This window comes from Anabrus simplex, chromosome 3 (genome assembly GCF_040414725.1).
Source record: "Anabrus simplex isolate iqAnaSimp1 chromosome 3, ASM4041472v1, whole genome shotgun sequence".
In the NCBI taxonomy this organism is placed as follows: Eukaryota; Metazoa; Arthropoda; class Insecta; order Orthoptera; family Tettigoniidae; genus Anabrus; species Anabrus simplex.
In genome coordinates this window covers 3,517,997-3,537,185 of record NC_090267.1, presented here as the reverse complement: position 1 = coordinate 3,537,185, position 19,189 = coordinate 3,517,997, and the positions used below count along the sequence as shown (strand labels likewise).

At 39.0% G+C, this 19,189-nt stretch overlaps 1 long non-coding RNA gene across 1 annotated transcript in view; it reads left to right on the top strand.

Annotated features, from left to right (window-relative positions):
* Positions 1-18,723: 18,723 nt before the first annotated feature.
* The window catches only part of LOC136866903 (uncharacterized), a 61,875-nt gene continuing 61,409 nt past the window's right edge, over positions 18,724-19,189 (top strand). The window contains exon 1 of the long non-coding RNA XR_010859577.2: positions 18,724-18,863. This is a non-coding gene — a long non-coding RNA (uncharacterized lncRNA). The remainder of the gene's footprint in view (positions 18,864-19,189) is intronic.

The following is a 19,189-nucleotide window of genomic DNA, read 5'->3' as shown; positions in this document are numbered from 1 at the left end:
CAAAGGTAACTAGCTAAAGAGTGTAGCACGGCGCTCAAAGATGGCTGCTGTCAAAAAAGCATTTTTTCAAATTATCCGCCACCACATTTCAAAGGTAAGTAGCTAAAGAGGGCAGCACTGTGCTCTATGGATTAAAGATGGCGGATGACAGCTGTCAAAAAGCACGTGGATTTGTTTATCTCGAGCTAGTGAGGTTAAGTTGGTAGCACTAAGGTTTACGCCCGCCAAGATGGCAGCACTGCCGATGACAGGTGACGAAAGAGGGCAGCACAGCGCTCTGTAGTTTAAAGATGGCGGATGACAGCTGTCAAAAAGCACGTGGCTGTCAAAAAGCACGTGGCTTTGTTTATCTCGAGCTAGTTAGGTTAAGTTGGTACCACCGAGGTTTATTCCCGTCAAGATGGCAGTACTGAGGTTAGCGATGCGTTGTTGTCTGTCAAAAAGCACGTGGCTTTGTTTACAAATCTGTCAAAAAGCACGTGGCTGTCAAAAAACACGTGGCTTTGTTTACCTCATGCTAGTTAGGTTAAGTTGGCACTACTGGGGTTTAGGCCCGTCAAGATGGTAGTACTGAGGTTTGCGATGCGTTGTTGTCGATGACAGCTGTCAAAAAGCACGTGGCTTTGTTTACAAATCTGTCAAAAAGCACGTGGTTGTCAAAAAGCACGTGGCTTTGTTTACCTCGCGCTAGTTAGGTTAAGTTGGCACTACTAGGGTTTAGGCCCGTCAAGATGGTAGTACTGAGGTTTGCGATGCGTTGTTGTCTGTCAAAAAGCACGTGGTTGTCAAAAAACACGTGGGTTTGTTTACCTCATGCTAGTTAGGTTAAGTTGGCACTAGTGAGGTTTAGGCCCGTCAAGATGGCAGCAGTGAGGTTAGCGTTGCGTTGTTGTCGATGACAGCTGTCAAAAAGCACGTGGCTTTGTTTACAAATTCAAATCTCGCGCCAAAATTCAAATTTCCCGCCAAAATTCAAATTTCCCGCGGGCGGCGGAGGAGGAGGCGGCGGCGGAGGAGGCGGCGGGAGGAGGAGGAGGCGCCCGAACTCTCCCATTATACTACTCATATCTACCGCTGCCTACTGGAGAAGATTTCCGGAGGATTGCGCAGGAGTTCTACACACAGTGGGATATGCCAAATTGCATTGGAGCTATAGATGGCAAACACATTGTCATTCAAGCTCCAAGCAACTCAGGCTCCCAATTTTTCAACTATAAAAAGACATTCAGCACAGTTTTAATGGCAGTGTGCGATGCCAATTACCGTTTTACTTATGTTGACATTGGAGCTTATGGCTCACAGTCTGATGGGGGAATATTCCGTCAATCGGATTTTGGACATAGACTTTATGATGGTTTGCTCCCAATCCCTAACTCTCATCCCTTTCCAAATTCAACAAACCCCATGCCATACTACTTTGTTGGCGATGAGGCATTCCCCCTAAAAAGAAATTTAATGAGACCATTCTCAAAGGCTTCCTTAAATAGCTTAAAGACAAAGGTATTCAACTATCGCCTCTCGCGTGCTCGGCGAGTTATTGAAAATGCTTTTGGTATTTTGGTTTCTCGGTGGCGTATTTTTCATAGAAATATCAACGCTAAGCCTGAAAATGTGGACAATATAACAAAAGCAACTGTGTGCCTTCACAATTTTTTAACAGTATCTGAAATGAATTCTCCAGCTAAATTATATTGCCCATCGGGATACGCTGATAAAGAAATGGATGGCCAGGTACAGGATGGTGATTGGAGGATGAACATTCCGGGAAATATGGGTGCACTGCAACGTTTAAGGGGTAATCGCCAACGAGTTGGTGCACGGAATGCAACGTTTGAGGCCCAAGATGTGCGGAATAAAATTGCCGACTACCTCGTTTCACCGGCAGGTGCAATAGATGGGCAAATTGAATACATTTTGAGAGGAACTTTACTCGCTGACTAGTGTTTCATTATTCATGTATTGTGAATTTAAATAAATATACATGTTAACTGAAAAATAAAATAAAAATATAAAAAAAAATCCGCTTGTTTCACTGATATTTACAAATTGTTTCTCATCCGTGCCTTCTCTTTTAAATAAATATACATGTTAACTGAAAAATAAAATAAAAATATTAAAAAAAATTCCACTTGTTTCACTGATATTTACAAATTGTTTCTCCTCCGTGCCTTCTCTTTCGCTTCCACAAGGGTAGTCATAATCTTCAACGTACACTCGTCCTTTATGTCCTCTGGCAGCTGAGATAAGCTCTCAGCCACAAACTGTGAAAAAAAATTTTCTGCACTATTTTGCATTTTTTCTGTTATTTTACTCGCACTCTCTGCCACTAGTTTTAAATGTTTTTCTATTAATTCATCTTGTGGTGTAGAGGAGCACCGTTTTTTACCACGGCGCTCAATGGATGGGCTGGCCAGAGTTGGAGTCCACTGAGCAGCAGGGGGAGAAAAAGCAGTGACGTCAGAGCTGTTGTCACTCTTTACCTCTGTACCCCCAATGTCGAAAATTCTGAAAAAAGGAGAGAAAACACATTTAAACTGATGGCCGATTTGAGTGTAGTGAAACAGTAAGTAAACAAGAAAACATAGAAAATAATGTAAAGAAGACATATATCAATAAATATACATACCCATCGTACTCAACGACGCAATGTTCAATTGCAGAGCAGCTGGGATCTGACTGAGAATTATTTCCCAAGTCTGGAAAATTACTGTACGTTTTCCGGGGCTTTATGTGGTCGTCTAAAAAAGACATTGCCTCCATTAGCGGCCACGGTTCTTTGAAGGACTTGCCTGCTCCACTTCTTGTCTCCATTTCCAGTAATTTTTTTCTTTACAATATCGCTCTCTCAGGCATTTCACTCGCGACTGGCAATGAGCAACTGAAATACAATGAAATATGCTGTAGTACAAGTGTAGAAAATGTATTTATTTTCACAACCTCTGCTAACTTCTATGTCTCATCAATGTGTCGTATAATTAATTAAACTAGTTAGCTAACTAGTCTAGGTATGCACGAAAATTAAGGTTATGGGAAATCTCAAATTGTACTTACCGTCAGATTTCATTGCTACAGCAATTTGCTTCCACGTATTATCTCTCAATACAGAGTCCTTATAAGTTTTTTTCCTCTTATCATACAAACAAGGATGATTTTGATATAAAATCACCAGTCTTTCGTCGAAAGAAGCCATCGCTCATGAAATACAATGTTTACCAGTACCTATGTTCTGATTGGCAGGTTCTCAAACTTAACGTAAAATTAACCGCAAGAGCTTGGAGTTTGCAATCGCTTAATTTTACGGACTTGCGGTTAAGTTTATGTCGGCGCATTGTGAATGGTTGCATTAGATTACATGGCCGCTAACTTCTAATTTAACGTTAATTTTAAGTTTACGTTACGTTACGTTTGCATTGTGAATGGGGCTTCAGTCAGCTTGATGACTGGCGCGGGGCGGTGGAGGGAAGATAGGTTTACCGCCCGCACTCCACTCTCCGCAAGGTCTAGACCTCAGAGAGGCAAGCCTCATGTGTTATTTCAGAGCGTAGTAATTTCCAGCGCGAAGGTGACAATGAAGTAGCGGTACCCTATTGTTAGGTGTATGTTTTTCTTTGGAATTAGTGGGAAATCCGTGCATTAGGTTATTGGCTTTATTTGTAACAATTCAGACATGGACTGTTAGTTGCGTAAAACGAGACTGACATCATCCGGTTGAAAATCGCGTTGAAATGATATGAGATGTAGGCCCCTTCGGGATCTTAACGAGTCTTTTGAACTCTTTAAAACGTAAACCGTTCTCATCTTGGACTTACGAAGAGAAGTGTAAATCCAAATACAAAAGATGTATGCCTAATCTGGTTATTAACTTATTAATTATTTTGACGGTAAAGTAGCGAGAAAATTTCAATTTTCTTGGTATACACGATATTCGTGGTTAACAGCCTGTTCCGAAACCAAGAACCTTTTTCGTTACACGTGTGTTTTGTTTGGTGGTGACACCTTAATTATGCAAATGGAAATACGGTTTGGCGATTTTGAAAGCATCCGGTTTGTTGAGTTGTTAGATGCAAATCAGTTCATAGTTTACAAAGAGAGCTTCCCGGCTATTAAACTGAGCAGTCTTATGAACATTTATCCCTTTTTAATAGGGAAAGATTGGAAAGTGAATTGATTAACATTTATTCCGATATAGAAAAACATTTGTCCCCTCAAAATATTACATTATGTTGCTCTCAATGACCTTGAACCAGTGTATGAGGAAGTATCAAATTGATTCATTTAATATTAACATTTCCTGTACCGGGCAAGTTGGCCGTGCGGTTGGGCGCGCGCGGCTGTGAGCTTGCATCCGGGAGATAGTGGGTTCGAATCCCAATGTCGGTAACCCTGAAGATGGTTTTCCGTGGTTTCCCATTTTCACACCAGGCAAATGCTGGGGCTGTACCTTAATTAAGGCCACGGCTGCTTCCTTCCAACTCCTAGGCCTTTCCTATCCCATCGTCGCCATAAGACCTATCTGTGTCGGTGCGACGTAAAGCCGCTAGCAAAAAAACATTTTCTGTGGACACGGCTTCCTCTGTAAGGAGTATGATCACTCTGAAGAGGATAAAAACAATTCTGCGTAATTCAAAGAACATTGAAAGACTCAGCAGTCTTAGTACCATTTCTATCGAGAAAATGCTTGTGAAGGAATTGATGAGTGATCAAGTATTGAAGGACCGTGTGATCGACCATTTTACAACCAAGAAAACTCGACTTATGGAACTCCTCGAAAAGAATCTTTAAGGTAAGATTTCCTGCCTACCCATTAATTAACTAATAGCTTCGCCACTGCTGTAGAGTAATAAATAAGTTATAAGATTGTGAGCAACTACAACGTGACCTCGATAATGTTGTGAGATGGACGGTAGACAATGGCATGATGACAAACGGGGTTAAAAGTCAGGTTGTGAGTTTCACAAGTAGGAAAAGTACTCTTTTTTTAATTACTGCGTTGATGGGTTGAAAGTTCCTTTTGAGGATCATTGTAAGTATCTGGGTGTTAAAATATTCGTTTATAGGAAGGGGAGTTAGGGATTGGAATATCTTACGTACCAAGGGAGATGTTCAATAAATTTCCAATTTCTTTGCAATCATTTAAGAAAATGCTAGGAAAACAACAGTAGGGAATCTGCCACCTGGGCGACTGCCCTAAATGCAGATCAGTAGTGATTGATTGACGGGCTTTTTCAGGAGATCCAGTTGAAGCCGTGTTTAATTCTATAAGAATGGGATGAGGGTGCAATGACATGACTGACTCCCGGGCTACTCAGAATTCTATAAAGATAATTCTGAAATCCGGTATTTTAATGTCCACCGATGGTGCCAACGTTATCCATAAGCAACATTCAAATTTTTCTGCCTCAGTATTGTGCCCTGACAGCAATCCCTGTGACCAATTTTGTAAATCTTAATTCCGTATCTCAGTGTTGGGTTAGGCCGCGGCGAAGCAATGCAGTCGGAGATCCATGAAGGCTCCACTCAAGGGACGTGCAAGTCCGACGAGTTGGGTCACAGGTTAATTAAGTGAACTGTTATCATCGTGGTTTTAACGTAGAATGTAATCATCATTTCTGCCTAAATTACGTGAATATCCCGCAATAGAATATTAAGAGATCGAGAATATTGGCATATTCGTTAAGATACATTGACCATCATTTAATCATATCTTAAATTAAATAACTAATCTAGTGTTCCTACGCTACTTTAAATGAGAACTCCGTAAAATGTTTTATTTATGGAAGGATTTTCCGTTTAATGATTTTTAAATAACTTCAGAAGTATCAATTACATTAAGAGCAAATTAATGGCAACTCAAGCGGATATAGGAAGGAAAATATTATGTTAAATAGAAAATAAACACCTAACTTCAAGCTCTTGTTACAAATAAGTTATAACATCGTCAATCGAAAAACAAAAAGAGACAAAGTGTCCCCCTGCTGAAGGCTTACAGTGAAAGATCAGTTATCAACCTTGCATTTTTCTAAAATAAATCACTGGGAATTATAGAATCATCCACTTCAGAATGCTATTTTCTACCCAAATATCTCACAATATTCCGTCATTTCTCTTTTAAAAATCACCGCATTATATGTCGGTATCTGTCTATCTAGCAACTTGAAAAATACCGTTATTCTAACTTCATAAAATCACCATAAATGCAATATAAATGTTTGAAAGACACAGGATCGTAACATAATATGACATCCATCAAAATCATGCATTTAAAAGACAGACTCGATCCTCCCATACATTCATCGGTGACTGCGCCTAGATAAAAGACATCAAAAGACATTACAACGTCTACAATACCCTTGTCTAACTACGTTGATTCTGCGCCTCCGGATACCACTGCGACGATTGACCTGGAATACTACATTAGCACTAGGCGTCAACTCAAATGATCTACAAAATCCAACTAGCAAAGAAATGATTTACTTACCATAGAAGATCATATTTCCTTTACGACATGACCTCAATATCTTTAAGTTACCGATTATCTTGCGAAGATCCTAAACATCCCTTTAATATCGTGCGCTCTGGTCAATCTTGTATTTAAATAGGATAAATGTGACGACCAACTACTAGTGTTCGTGAGTGCAACATCCTATAACATTATTCTAAAATACGGCCTCGTACCTAAATAAATTATTCATCACGACAACATCAAAATTCACGCATGACCGACATAGTTCCTACCGTCAATACCATCATCAGGACCTTCACATAACATCATCATAAAATTCGCAATCCTAATGACGCGTCTATAATCATCACAACTTTCTATCCACGTAAATACTTTCAAAGATCCTACCGTAACTAACACCTTATTACATCGCACAACTCGTCATGCACAGCGAATTCACAATACTAAAGAACAATCTATTCAGGCAATTACGTAAAATTACTAAATACGTTGCCGCATTAACTCCATGTCACCACAATAGTATCACACTTCTATTATCAAAACACTGTATTTCCACACAAGCACATAACATTTTGAAGACCACAGAATCGCACGTCGCAAAATACCGAGCTCCTCCGAGGTATTCTGAGCTACAAGTTAAATTAACGTTCAATACCATAACACCATTACGATACCAATAACATCCATGTCGAAAAATCTTTCCGTAAAACCTTGCTAACAAACATTAAAGAAATCTTTCACAACCATCGCATATTATCACAACGTAGTCTGGCTCACCACACTAGACGTAACGATCATAAGTATTACAACGCAATGTCCAACAAATAACGGTCGCTTTCAAGTTAAAATTGTTCATGTCAAATCGACAACAAAATAAGTACTACTCTACAACTACAATAAGCAATTACGTGGCGGAATATATAAGATATTTAAGTACTCATCCTGGGTTGTTGCTCCACGACGGTGTCACCTTCCGAGTTCAGCTCTCACTCAATAACATTATCAAGTATTGCCCATCACATTTCTGGTCAGATCCTTTGAGGTCCCTCTATTTTAGTTGTTCATGTTGATACGTGCATTCATTTCATCTGAATAATTAATTGCTGACGGTTCCATATTACCTGAAACTCAGAGATATCAATTAGAACAAGGTTATACACCTTAATACAATTTTTACAGTTCAAATGATACACTTGCCTTTTTCATTCAATAACAAGATATCTTGTTTTACAATATTATATGTTTATAATATGCCAATATCTCTTTAATATTTCCTTTCAATACAATCTCTTCCCTATGAATTCTTGCTTCCGATCTTTCTGAGATGTAGATTAAGAGTGTCAACTTCTTCAGAGACAAAACAGATTCTACCACAACATAATAATTGCAGACGGTTTGCTTTTCAGAATTCTTCTCAGCTTCTAGCTCCCATATGTTCCTGACAATTGGAAACATTTGACACATAATGCAAGACGATCTCGTACAAATCAGCCGTACTAGCAAAGGAACTTATTTAATAATTGTCGCCTCGTATTTAGGTTAGTAATCGACAGTTTCTTTTCTTCATCTCGATCGTTGGATCGTGCGAGACTAGATGTACAAGGTATGGCCCTCTCATATGAATTTATTATTTACATGTTTCATGGCCCTCAGTAACATTCTGTCATAGATATTCTGCCGTTCATGCATTTCGGAAAGTTTACTTGAGGAATACGTATTATTCATTTAATCCTGCCCTATGTTTCCCGATGTTTAACTTTCTACTAATATTTCCGAGATACCACGGGGTTTAGAGCTTGTTATCAATCCGCTGATATCTTCAATTCAGCGATGCCGTTCACGTAATTAGACAAATCAACTGCCTTCTAATTCATCTGGAGGTGTGATAACCGGACATAAGATTTCATTGACATTATTTCTCGACATAAACTTCCAATGTGTTCACCAATCTCATCTTGACATACATTGGAAGGTTATATTCCTCCTCTACTCGAAAATGAAATTTCGTATGAAATCATAATTCTCTTCTTCAATGAAATCTTCTTTTATCAGGTCTGAAATGAACGAAAATAACTCTGGTCTTGAGATACTGTTATACCATATCCTGCCTTCCAATCTTGTCTGGACTTCATCATTCGTCATCTGATCCGTCGGTCAACGAATAAACATCCCAAGCATCTCCGTTTCTTTCGTCTTCCACGATGATATTAACTTCCTCCTCATCAACGATCGGGAAACTGTACTGTTTAAGACTTGAAGCATTGAAAATAGCAATGTTGTTGGACTCCAAACTCTGTATTTTATATGCGTTATTGCTCAACGCTTCAATAACCTTGAACGGCCCGATGTACAAATGTGCAAACTTGGAATAGAATTTTTCCGTAGGACAAGACACGGCTGGTTTTCTTACAAGAACATAGGTTCCAACCTCCAAAGGTTCTCGAAATTTCTTATGCCTTAACTTCTTGAGACGTTTTTCGGCTTGCCTTTTCATACACGCCTGAGCTTGCTTTATGTTCTCTTCGACGCTAGGACTTTCTTCGACTGGTCTAGCAATGATCTCGTTCCAGGGACGTCTTGGTTGCTCGTTCATGTGAAGAATGCTTGGAACATTGCCGATAGACTCGTGCCATGTAAAATTTATACAATCGGCTACTGTCGGTAAACAAGAAGTCCATGTCCAATGACGTTCATGGCAGAAAATTCTACAATATTTCGCAATTTCTTTCATGACCCTCTCAGCTGCATTGGATTCAGGGTGTCTTATTGAACTAAACCGGTGTTGAATGTTCATTTTCCTTAAAGCTTCCGCAAATTCGTTTGACGTAAACTGTGTTCCATGGTCCGTTATTATGCATTTTGGTTTACCCATCTTTGGTATCGTTACTCTTTCTAAACTTCTAATTATGGACTTAGAGTTGGCCTTCCTAATGGGCTGAAGTGACACATATTTTGACATCACATCGAGGACTACCAGTACAAAACGGTTTCCACGTTTACCTACGGGTAAACTCCCATACAAGTCCATGGCATATACTTCCCTAGGTCGGTCTGGTATTACGGCTATCGGTGGTTGATACAATAATACGGAGTTGTATTTCACCCTCTGGCATATATCACAGGTTTTTACTATTCTCCCTATGGTTCTCCGGAACCCAGTCCATGTGAAAGTCTCTCCTATTGTAGCCGCTAATTTATCTAGTCCACCATGACCAATCATTCTATGGATGTACCATATGAGTTTACATCTTAATTTGCGTGGCACCACCACTCTTAATTTCTTCCGATCTTTATCTATGTATTTATACAAGATGTTATTCGTCAGCACATAATCATCTATTTGATCTTCGGATCCATCATTAGCTGACCTTCTTAGACAATACTCAATAATCTCTTTCAGAGACGAATCCTCAAGTTGCAACTCCGGCAATCGTTTTAGGCTTTCCAAACATTCTTCATCCTCTTGAGTTACTTCGATCACATTGACCTCCAAAGGCTCCTCTGTTGGATTTCGGCTTAGACTGTCTGCCAACACATTACTTTTACCCGGGCAGAACTCAATTCTTAAATTAAATTGCTGCGCATAAAGTGCCCATCGTGATACTCTCTCGCTGGATAATGTGGTTTTTAACACAAACGTTAGCGCCTTATGGTCCGTCCTAATGACCACTGGATACCCATACACGATTTTCCTCCACTGCTGTAATGCGTAAACAATGGCCAACATCTCAAGCTCAGTGGTCGTATACTTAAGCTCATGGTTTCTTAATTTTCTACTAACGAAGGCCAAATAGTTTATATTATTCTCCCCATTTCTCTCCTGATACAGTACAGCTCCAACTCCAACTGCTGAGGCATCAGATTGAATGATAAACTCACGATCAAAGTCCGGATATCCGAGTTTTATGCTGTTAGCTAGTAATTCCTTCGCGTTAACAAAAGCTCGATCATGACTCTCATTCCATCGCCAACGATTATTGGTCTTCAGTAAATCTTGCAGGGGAGCTAATATCTCTGTATACCTTGGACAGTGGCTAGCGAAAAATCTCGTCATTCCCAAGAATTGTCGGATATGCTTAATCCTTCTGGGCTTCGGAAAGTTACATATGGCCTGTATCTTAACCGGGTTTGGTCTTATTCCAGTTCCATCAATTACATGTCCAACAAACAAGATTTCAGATTGGCAGAACTTTGACTTGGATCGATTGATTTTGAATCCGGCCTCATCTAAATTTCTTAGCAGCTGTTCCAACTTGACTACATGCTCCTCGAAAGTTGCTGTCGCCAGTACGATGTCATCAACATAAATGGTTATAAATTTTTTACTTCCGGTTTCAAGTTCCTGTCTAAAGCTCGTACGAGCGCAGCCGCAGAATTAGAAATGCCGAATGGGAGTCTTTCAAAGATATACGTTTGATTATCAAACATGAAACCAGTAAATAGTTTGGATTTACTCTCCAAAACTATGTGGAAGTATGAGGAAGTCAAATCTAATATCGTGAAAAATCTCTTGTTCCGAAATCCTCTTATTATCTCCTTTATTACTGGGGCTTTATCATACTCCGGAATTAATTTGGAGTTGACCTGTCTCGCATCAATGCACAAGCGAATCGATCCATTGCTTTTTCTTACCACTACCAGAGGGTGTATGTGTTTTAGATATTATGCCATTATCAATCATTTCTTGTATTACCTTCCTAGCCTCGGGCATGAATTTATCTGGTATAGGGTACGGTTTAATCTTAAACGGCCTCCAATCTTTCACTAATAACTTGTACTCAAAGTTCTTTATTGCTCCAGGCTGGCTCTTAAAAGCATTGCTATACCTTTTCAGCAGATTCTCAATTATTCCTTGCTGTTCAGGATTTCCTCCTATTCCACTGTCGATTGTCTGTCCACACACAGCATCTTCTGTGTCGTATCTTTCCATCATCTTCTCGGCAACATGTGCAGCTTCATTTATTGAAATGTTCATGGTTTTCTGTAGCTCACTCGTTTCCTTGTTTTCTATTCTAGCTGTAATGTCCTGTCCAATTTTCACCGTCACATCTGATCCTTATTTCTTCTTTCTTTAAATCAATTACTATGTTGTTTTCCCTGATAAAGTCAGATCCAATAATTAAGTTATATTGGATTTTATCCATGACTACAAATGGATGTTCCATTAAATTTCCTCCAATCTCTATTGGCAAATAAGTTTGTATCTTGCATTTCGTAACCTTATCTGGGATTATGCCCTTGATTTTCATGTTGGCAATCGGAATTACAGGCAAGTGTGTTTTGTTTTGTAACTCTGAGAATAATAACTTGGAGATGATACTTATACTTGCTCCAGTATCCAATAATGACAATACTCGAATACCCAATATTGTGACGTAAATAACGGGTAGTCCTCTCTTTAATTTCGTTCCTTCTGGTCGACCGTCTTCGTGCAGCAATTCCTCGGGTTCAAATTCCCACGATTCGATTCCTGCTATGACCCATTCGTGTTGCCTATAATTTGGATTTAACTTACTAATTCTATTATTTGTTACTGATTCCAAAACGAAGTTTTTTTTTTCACCCCGTCATTGCCTTGATTATTCTTGTCAAATGGTGTGGCTGCGGGATTTAACGTTTTATCAGCGCTTTCTTTTCTTTGTTCTTGCTGATACAACAGACTAGTCGCGCCCACGCAATCAGCGTTCATATCTTGATTCAATATCGCTCGTTCCCATTGCTTGCATTCCTGCTGCTTTCTTAATTCGCCAAGGTACCTTTCTCTTTCCTTGTTTATCTCCTCGTCCTGTCGAATATCTGATTGTCTTGAACTTTCTCGATACCTATTTCTGCGGTACGGCCATTTGTCTCTGTTCCGACTCCACCTTGTATTTCTGTAATACCTAGGATATCTCCGCTCTTCGTTCCGAAACGGTGTCCACTTCTGGCGCGTCTTGTCATTCTTCTCATCCCTATGTTCCACTCTTCTGTAGCCTTCATTCGTCCTAGGCCTATCTCCTTGACCGTGACTACTGTATCCCTGGTTTCTTTCTACACCTTCATCTCCTGCTGGTGTTACAACATTTACCGTCGGATCGACGTGTCTTACTATGCGGCTATTAGTATGTGTTGTCGTGCTGTCAATTTGCCGAAGTATCGACTCCGCTTGCACGGCTGATTGAATGTTTGCCGCCGTCAATAATCTCTGTATATCCGCAGGGAACTGTTTGACTATTGCTCGTACCATTTCTGTCTCTGTAGGTGGAGAATCAAGCTCCTTCAGTCGGTGAAATTGCATCGTGAAGTATTCGGCAAACCTACTCGGTCCTGTTAAAGAATATTTCTTTGAGTATAGATCGAGTCTGATTCCTTGCTGAACGTCGATCCCCCAGAATTTGTCCAAGAAAGCTTGTTTAAAGCCTGCATAATCTTCAAAAACGTAGCGAAAAGCCTTAAACCAAATGAGTGGTGCACCCTCTAGGTGTTTCTCCACTGTCTTTAACTGACGCTCCGTAGTTACCTTTGCTTCCCTAAAGTATTCCTCAATCTCTCTTAGAAAACCACGAGGAGTCATACTGGATCCCATATTTCCGTTAAATTTCTTAGGCCTATCTTCATAAGTGCGTATAATGTTAACAATCTGGGTTCCACTTCCTGTATGAATTGTCCCGTTGTCATTAATATCAACGCAAAGCTGAGGTATCTCAAATTGACTGTTTACTTCAGTCTTCCTTCCATCCTCAATTATCGTCTGTCGGTCGTTCAACGATGATACCAAATTTCTATTTGTTTCGTTTTCAATCCTCAGGTTCTGTACGTCCTTTTGAATAGCATTTAAGTCGTCTTTTAATCCTTTTATTTGCTGATTCATCAAAGCTTTATTCTCTTCAGATTCTTCTGTTATCAAATTGAATCTGTCATTGATCTGTTCTCTTGCTTGGGTTATCTCTTTCCGTATATTCTCATTGGTGATGTTGACTTCATCCGTTACCTTCTTGAGTTTTCCATCCCAATTATTATCAGACTCTTTCATCTTTTCCTGCATCACATCTACTTCTTCTTTGAGCTCTTTAAGATCATGGTCGACTTGAACTCGCAACTCTTGGATGCTTGACTTAAAATCATCCTTCAATTCTTCGAATTTTTCTTGAAAATTCCTCTTATTCTCATTCATCGCCGCATTCACTTCTTCTTTTAAATTTAATACTTCTCCTTGTACCTCAGCGACTTTCGATCCTAACGATACAATCTCTTCTTGCATCACCTTCATGTTTTCTTGCACCATATCGGTGATTCTGTCAAAAGTTCCTTGCATTTTCTCCCGCGATTCGTGGATTTCTGCTCTAGTAGTATTCTGTGATTCCTGGATTTTCCTCTCGGTATTTTCTTGTGCCTCCTGAATCTTTTTCTCAGTATTCTCTTGCGACTCACGTACCTCCTGAATCCTTTTCTCGGTACTTTCTTGTGACTCACGTACTTCTTGTATCCTTTTCTCAGTACTTTCTTGTGCCTCCTGAATTTTCTTTTCTGTATTTTCTTGTGCTTCCTGAATTCTCTTTTCTGTACTTTCGTGCGATTCTCGTACCTCTTGAATTCTCTTTTCTGTACTCTCTTGCGATTCCTGCATTTTATTCATTTTTCCAGCGAGCTCTTCCAATAACAGCTTTACTTGTGCAAGAGACGCCATCGTAATTTCCTATATCGTTCCTTATCAAGAATATATCACCCTCAATCTCTCTATAGTACTTATCCAGTGTTTCCACAACACCTATACCTGTCTAGCACCTCACGAATTAGATTCAATAAATGAACGTATGGGTCTCTCCGGATCTGACCCGAAATATGACGGACATCCAATAATAAGTGACATGGAACAACCTATCGCTCTATCAAAGTTAAATGACTCATTATCCCGATTAACAAGAGCTGAAACTCTACGGAAAATCCTTCCATAATGTCATAAAATAAAACTAAGTAAAATCGTAGTATTAATTAACGGTCAAATCCTTCCAATATTACTCATAAAATACACGATTAAATAATATTTCAAACATCCTTCACCAACAACGTTATAAATTCAATGTTCTCTGATTACCAATGTCTTTTCGAGTTTTCCTTTCTTTAATGATATAATCTCTATTCTGTTCTCTTCGTCACGAATTCCACTGACAGGCATTAAACGATGATGTATACAGCTCAAGTCCACTGCCAAGCGATAAGTAATTCGACTCTAGTCGTTCGGTAATAAAATAATTCAACTCTGGCCCCATAGTTGGGTGTCAAGTAAAATTAAAACCTATATGTGCCCTGACAGCAATCCCTGTGACCAATTTTGTAAATCTTAATTCCGTATCTCAGTGTTGGGTTAGGCCGCGGCGAAGCAATGCAGTCGGAGATCCATGAAGGCTCCACTCAAGGGACGTGCAAATCCGACGAGTTGGGTCACAGGTTAATTAAGTGAACTGTTATCATCGTGGTTTTAACGTAGAATGTAATCATCATTTCTGCCTAAATTACGTGAATATCCCGCAATAGAATATTAAGAGATCGAGAATATTGGCATATTCGTTAAGATACATTGACCATCATTTAATCATATCTTAAATTAAATAACTAATCTAGTGTTCCTACGCTACTTTAAATGAGAACTCCGTAAAATGTTTTATTTATGGAAGGATTTTCCGTTTAATGATTTTTAAATAACTTCAGAAGTATCAATTACATTAAGAGCAAATTAATGGCAACTCAAACGGATATAGGAAGGAAAATATTATGTTAAATAGAAAATAAACACCTAACTTCAAGCTCTTGTTACAAATAAGTTATAACATCGTCAATCGAAAAACAAAAAGAGACAAAGTGTCCCCCTGCTGAAGGCTTACAGTGAAAGATCAGTTATCAACCTTGCATTTTTCTAAAATAAATCACTGGGAATTATAGAATCATCCACTTCAGAATGCTATTTTCTACCCAAATATCTCACAATATTCCGTCATTTCTCTTTTAAAAATCACCGCATTATATGTCGGTATCTGTCTATCTAGCAACTTGAAAAATACCGTTATTCTAACTTCATAAAATCACCATAAATGCAATATAAATGTTTGAAAGACACAGGATCGTAACATAATATGACATCCATCAAAATCATGCATTTAAAAGACAGACTCGATCCTCCCATACATTCATCGGTGACTGCGCCTAGATAAAAGACATCAAAAGACATTGCAACGTCTACAATACCCTTGTCTAACTACGTTGATTCTGCGCCTCCGGATACCACTGCGACGATTGACCTGGAATACTACATTAGCACTAGGCGTCAACTCAAATGATCTACAAAATCCAACTAGCAAAGAAATGATTTACTTACCATAGAAGATCATATTTCCTTTACGACATGACCTCAATATCTTTACGTTACCGATTATCTTGCGAAGATCCTAAACATCCCTTTAATATCGTGCGCTCTGGTCAATCTTGTATTTAAATAGGATAAATGTGACGACCAACTACTAGTGTTCGTGAGTGCAACATCCTATAACATTATTCTAAAATACGGCCTCGTACCTAAATAAATTATTCATCACGACAACATCAAAATTTACGCATGACCGACATAGTTCCTACCGTCAATACCATCATCAGGACCTTCACATAACATCATCATAAAATTCGCAATCCTAATGACGCGTCTATAATCATCACAACTTTCTATCCACGTAAATACTTTCAAAGATCCTACCGTAACTAACACCTTATTACATCGCACAACTCGTCATGCACAGCGAATTCACAATACTAAAGAACAATCTATTCAGGCAATTACGTAAAATTACTAAATACGTTGCCGCATTAACTCCATGTCACCACAATAGTATCACACTTCTATTATCAAAACACTGTATTTCCACACAAGCACATAACATTTTGAAGACCACAGAATCGCACGTCGCAAAATACCGAGCTCCTCCGAGGTATTCTGAGCTACAAGTTAAATTAACGTTCAATACCATAACACCATTACGATACCAATAACATCCATGTCGAAAAATCTTTCCGTAAAACCTTGCTAACAAACATTAAAGAAATCTTTCACAACCATCGCATATTATCACAACGTAGTCTGGCTCACCACACTAGACGTAACGATCATAAGTATTACAACGCAATGTCCAACAAATAACGGTCGCTTTCAAGTTAAAATTGTTCATGTCAAATCGACAACAAAATAAGTACTACTCTACAACTACAATAAGCAATTACGTGGCGGAATATATAAGATATTCAAGTACTCATCCTGGGTTGTTGCTCCACGACGGTGTCACCTTCCGAGTTCAGCTCTCACTCAATAACATTATCAAGTATTGCCCATCACATTTCTGGTCAGATCCTTTGAGGTCCCTCTATTTTAGTTGTTCATGTTGATACGTGCATTCATTTCATCTGAATAATTAATTGCTGACGGTTCCATATTACCTGAAACTCAGAGATATCAATTAGAACAAGGTTATACACCTTAATACAATTTTTACAGTTCAAATGATACACTTGCCTTTTTCATTCAATAACAAGATATCTTGTTTTACAATATTATATGTTTATAATATGCCAATATCTCTTTAATATTTCCTTTCAATACAATCTTTTCCCTATGAATTCTTGCTTCCGATCTTTCTGAGATGTAGATTAAGAGTGTCAACTTCTTCAGAGACAAAACAGATTCTACCACAACATAATAATTGCAGACGGTTTGCTTTTCAGAATTCTTCTCAGCTTCTAGCTCCCATATGTTCCTGACAATTGGAAACATTTGACACATAATGCAAGACGATCTCGTACAAATCAGCCGTACTAGCAAAGGAACTTATTTAATAATTGTCGCCTCGTATTTAGGTTAGTAATCGACAGTTTCTTTTCTTCATCTCGATCGTTGGATCGTGCGAGACTAGATGTACAAGGTATGGCCCTCTCATATGAATTTATTATTTACATGTTTCATGGCCCTCAGTAACATTCTGTCATAGATATTCTGCCGTTCATGCATTTCGGAAAGTTTACTTGAGGGATACGTATTATTCATTTAATCCTGCCCTATGTTTCCCGATGTTTAACTTTCTACTAATATTTCCGAGATACCACGGGGTTTAGAGCTTGTTATCAATCCGCTGATATCTTCAATTCAGCGATGCCGTTCACGTAATTAGACAAATCAACTGCCTTCTAATTCATCTGGAGGTGTGATAACCGGACATAAGATTTCATTGACATTATTTCTCGACATAAACTTCCAATGTGTTCACCAATCTCATCCTGACATACATTGGAAGGTTATAGTATCCTCTCCCGGACTTGACGAAACACAACCAGTGATGCCCAATGAGTATGTACCGGTACTTGATTTACTGGAAGATGTTCGTGAGCCCCCTGAGTCAGTGTGTGTCACTTTGGAAACTGCTTCCCATGCATTAGTGTGTGGTTATTTTGTGCGTGTAATCGAAGATAAAACAATGCAGCACGTGCTTGAGTAACGTTTCCACCTCAGTTAATGCATCCCTGCTGATGAACTTAATCAGATAGTCGGATAGAGGAGGTCTGCGCTATCCCCAGCAACGAATTATGGGGCTACAGAAATTTGTTGAGGCGGCTCTACCGTACTGCAAGAAATCTGCAAGTCTGCTCCAGACTATAAAAAATTAAGTTCTACCCTCTTTGTGCCACTGTAAGATTTTAAAGTGTTTTAGTAACAGTGAGAACCAGGAACTTGTGTCAGAAACTGTTGTGACCAAATTCGTGAAACCTCTACCTAGTAATGTAGGAAAGTACCATACAGACAAAGTTCCCAGGTTTTCTTGTTCGTCGAAATCTCTTTCTCGAAAAGTCCTGAAGCTATCACTCCCTAGAGCACCACTTTATGCGTACAATTCTTTAATTTTTCTGTTACTTTCAGATTTTAAATTTTGCTTGTATGCTTATCTAGCTGTATTCACGCGATAACTGGGTACGTCTGGTGCTGCGATCTAGCGGCAGATTGTTTGTAAGTCGTGTTACACGTTTGAATATGGAATGAGGAGGCAGTATAAGCAGCCATCGGATGCAGATCGTGCAGGCAGTGCTCGTAGGCAACGGCTCGACACACCAGTTCGTGACGCCAGCACTCGAGCCTGCTGGGCTGTTCACTGTTTCAGGTTTGGTGTCGAAGTGGTTGTTACATTTTTTTTAAATGTGTGTAGCGGATATACCGCTTTAGCTTGGGCAGTTTTGTTTCATGGACTATGTTATTCCCGTCAGGTTTGCTTGAAGTAACTGTGATTTCATTCATTTTACCCTCTGTTCACACACCAGTACTGTTGAAAAATTATGGGAGTCTTCTAGATTTCAACAGTGGAATAATAATTTGGGGTATCTGAGAAGAAATCAGGTAAATTTTATTGTTCATAACATATTTTGATACAGAAGGAAAACGACAAATAACTCGTCAAAGTAGTTAGTGGAACGTTAAAAAAAAAAAAAAAAATTAAATGTCATCCCGAAACCATTTAATGGTAATGCATATAATTTTATTTTATGTCGTAATCAGCCAAGATAATCTATAATGCAAACCTGCTAAAGAGTACATGGCTATTTTCGAAAAATGTATGTGTATCTTCCAAGTAATATGTTTGATCAATGACAAGTGTGCTTAAACTGCTCCTGAAATGAACATATTATTGTACTGCCAGTACAGGGAAAGAATTACTGCAAAAT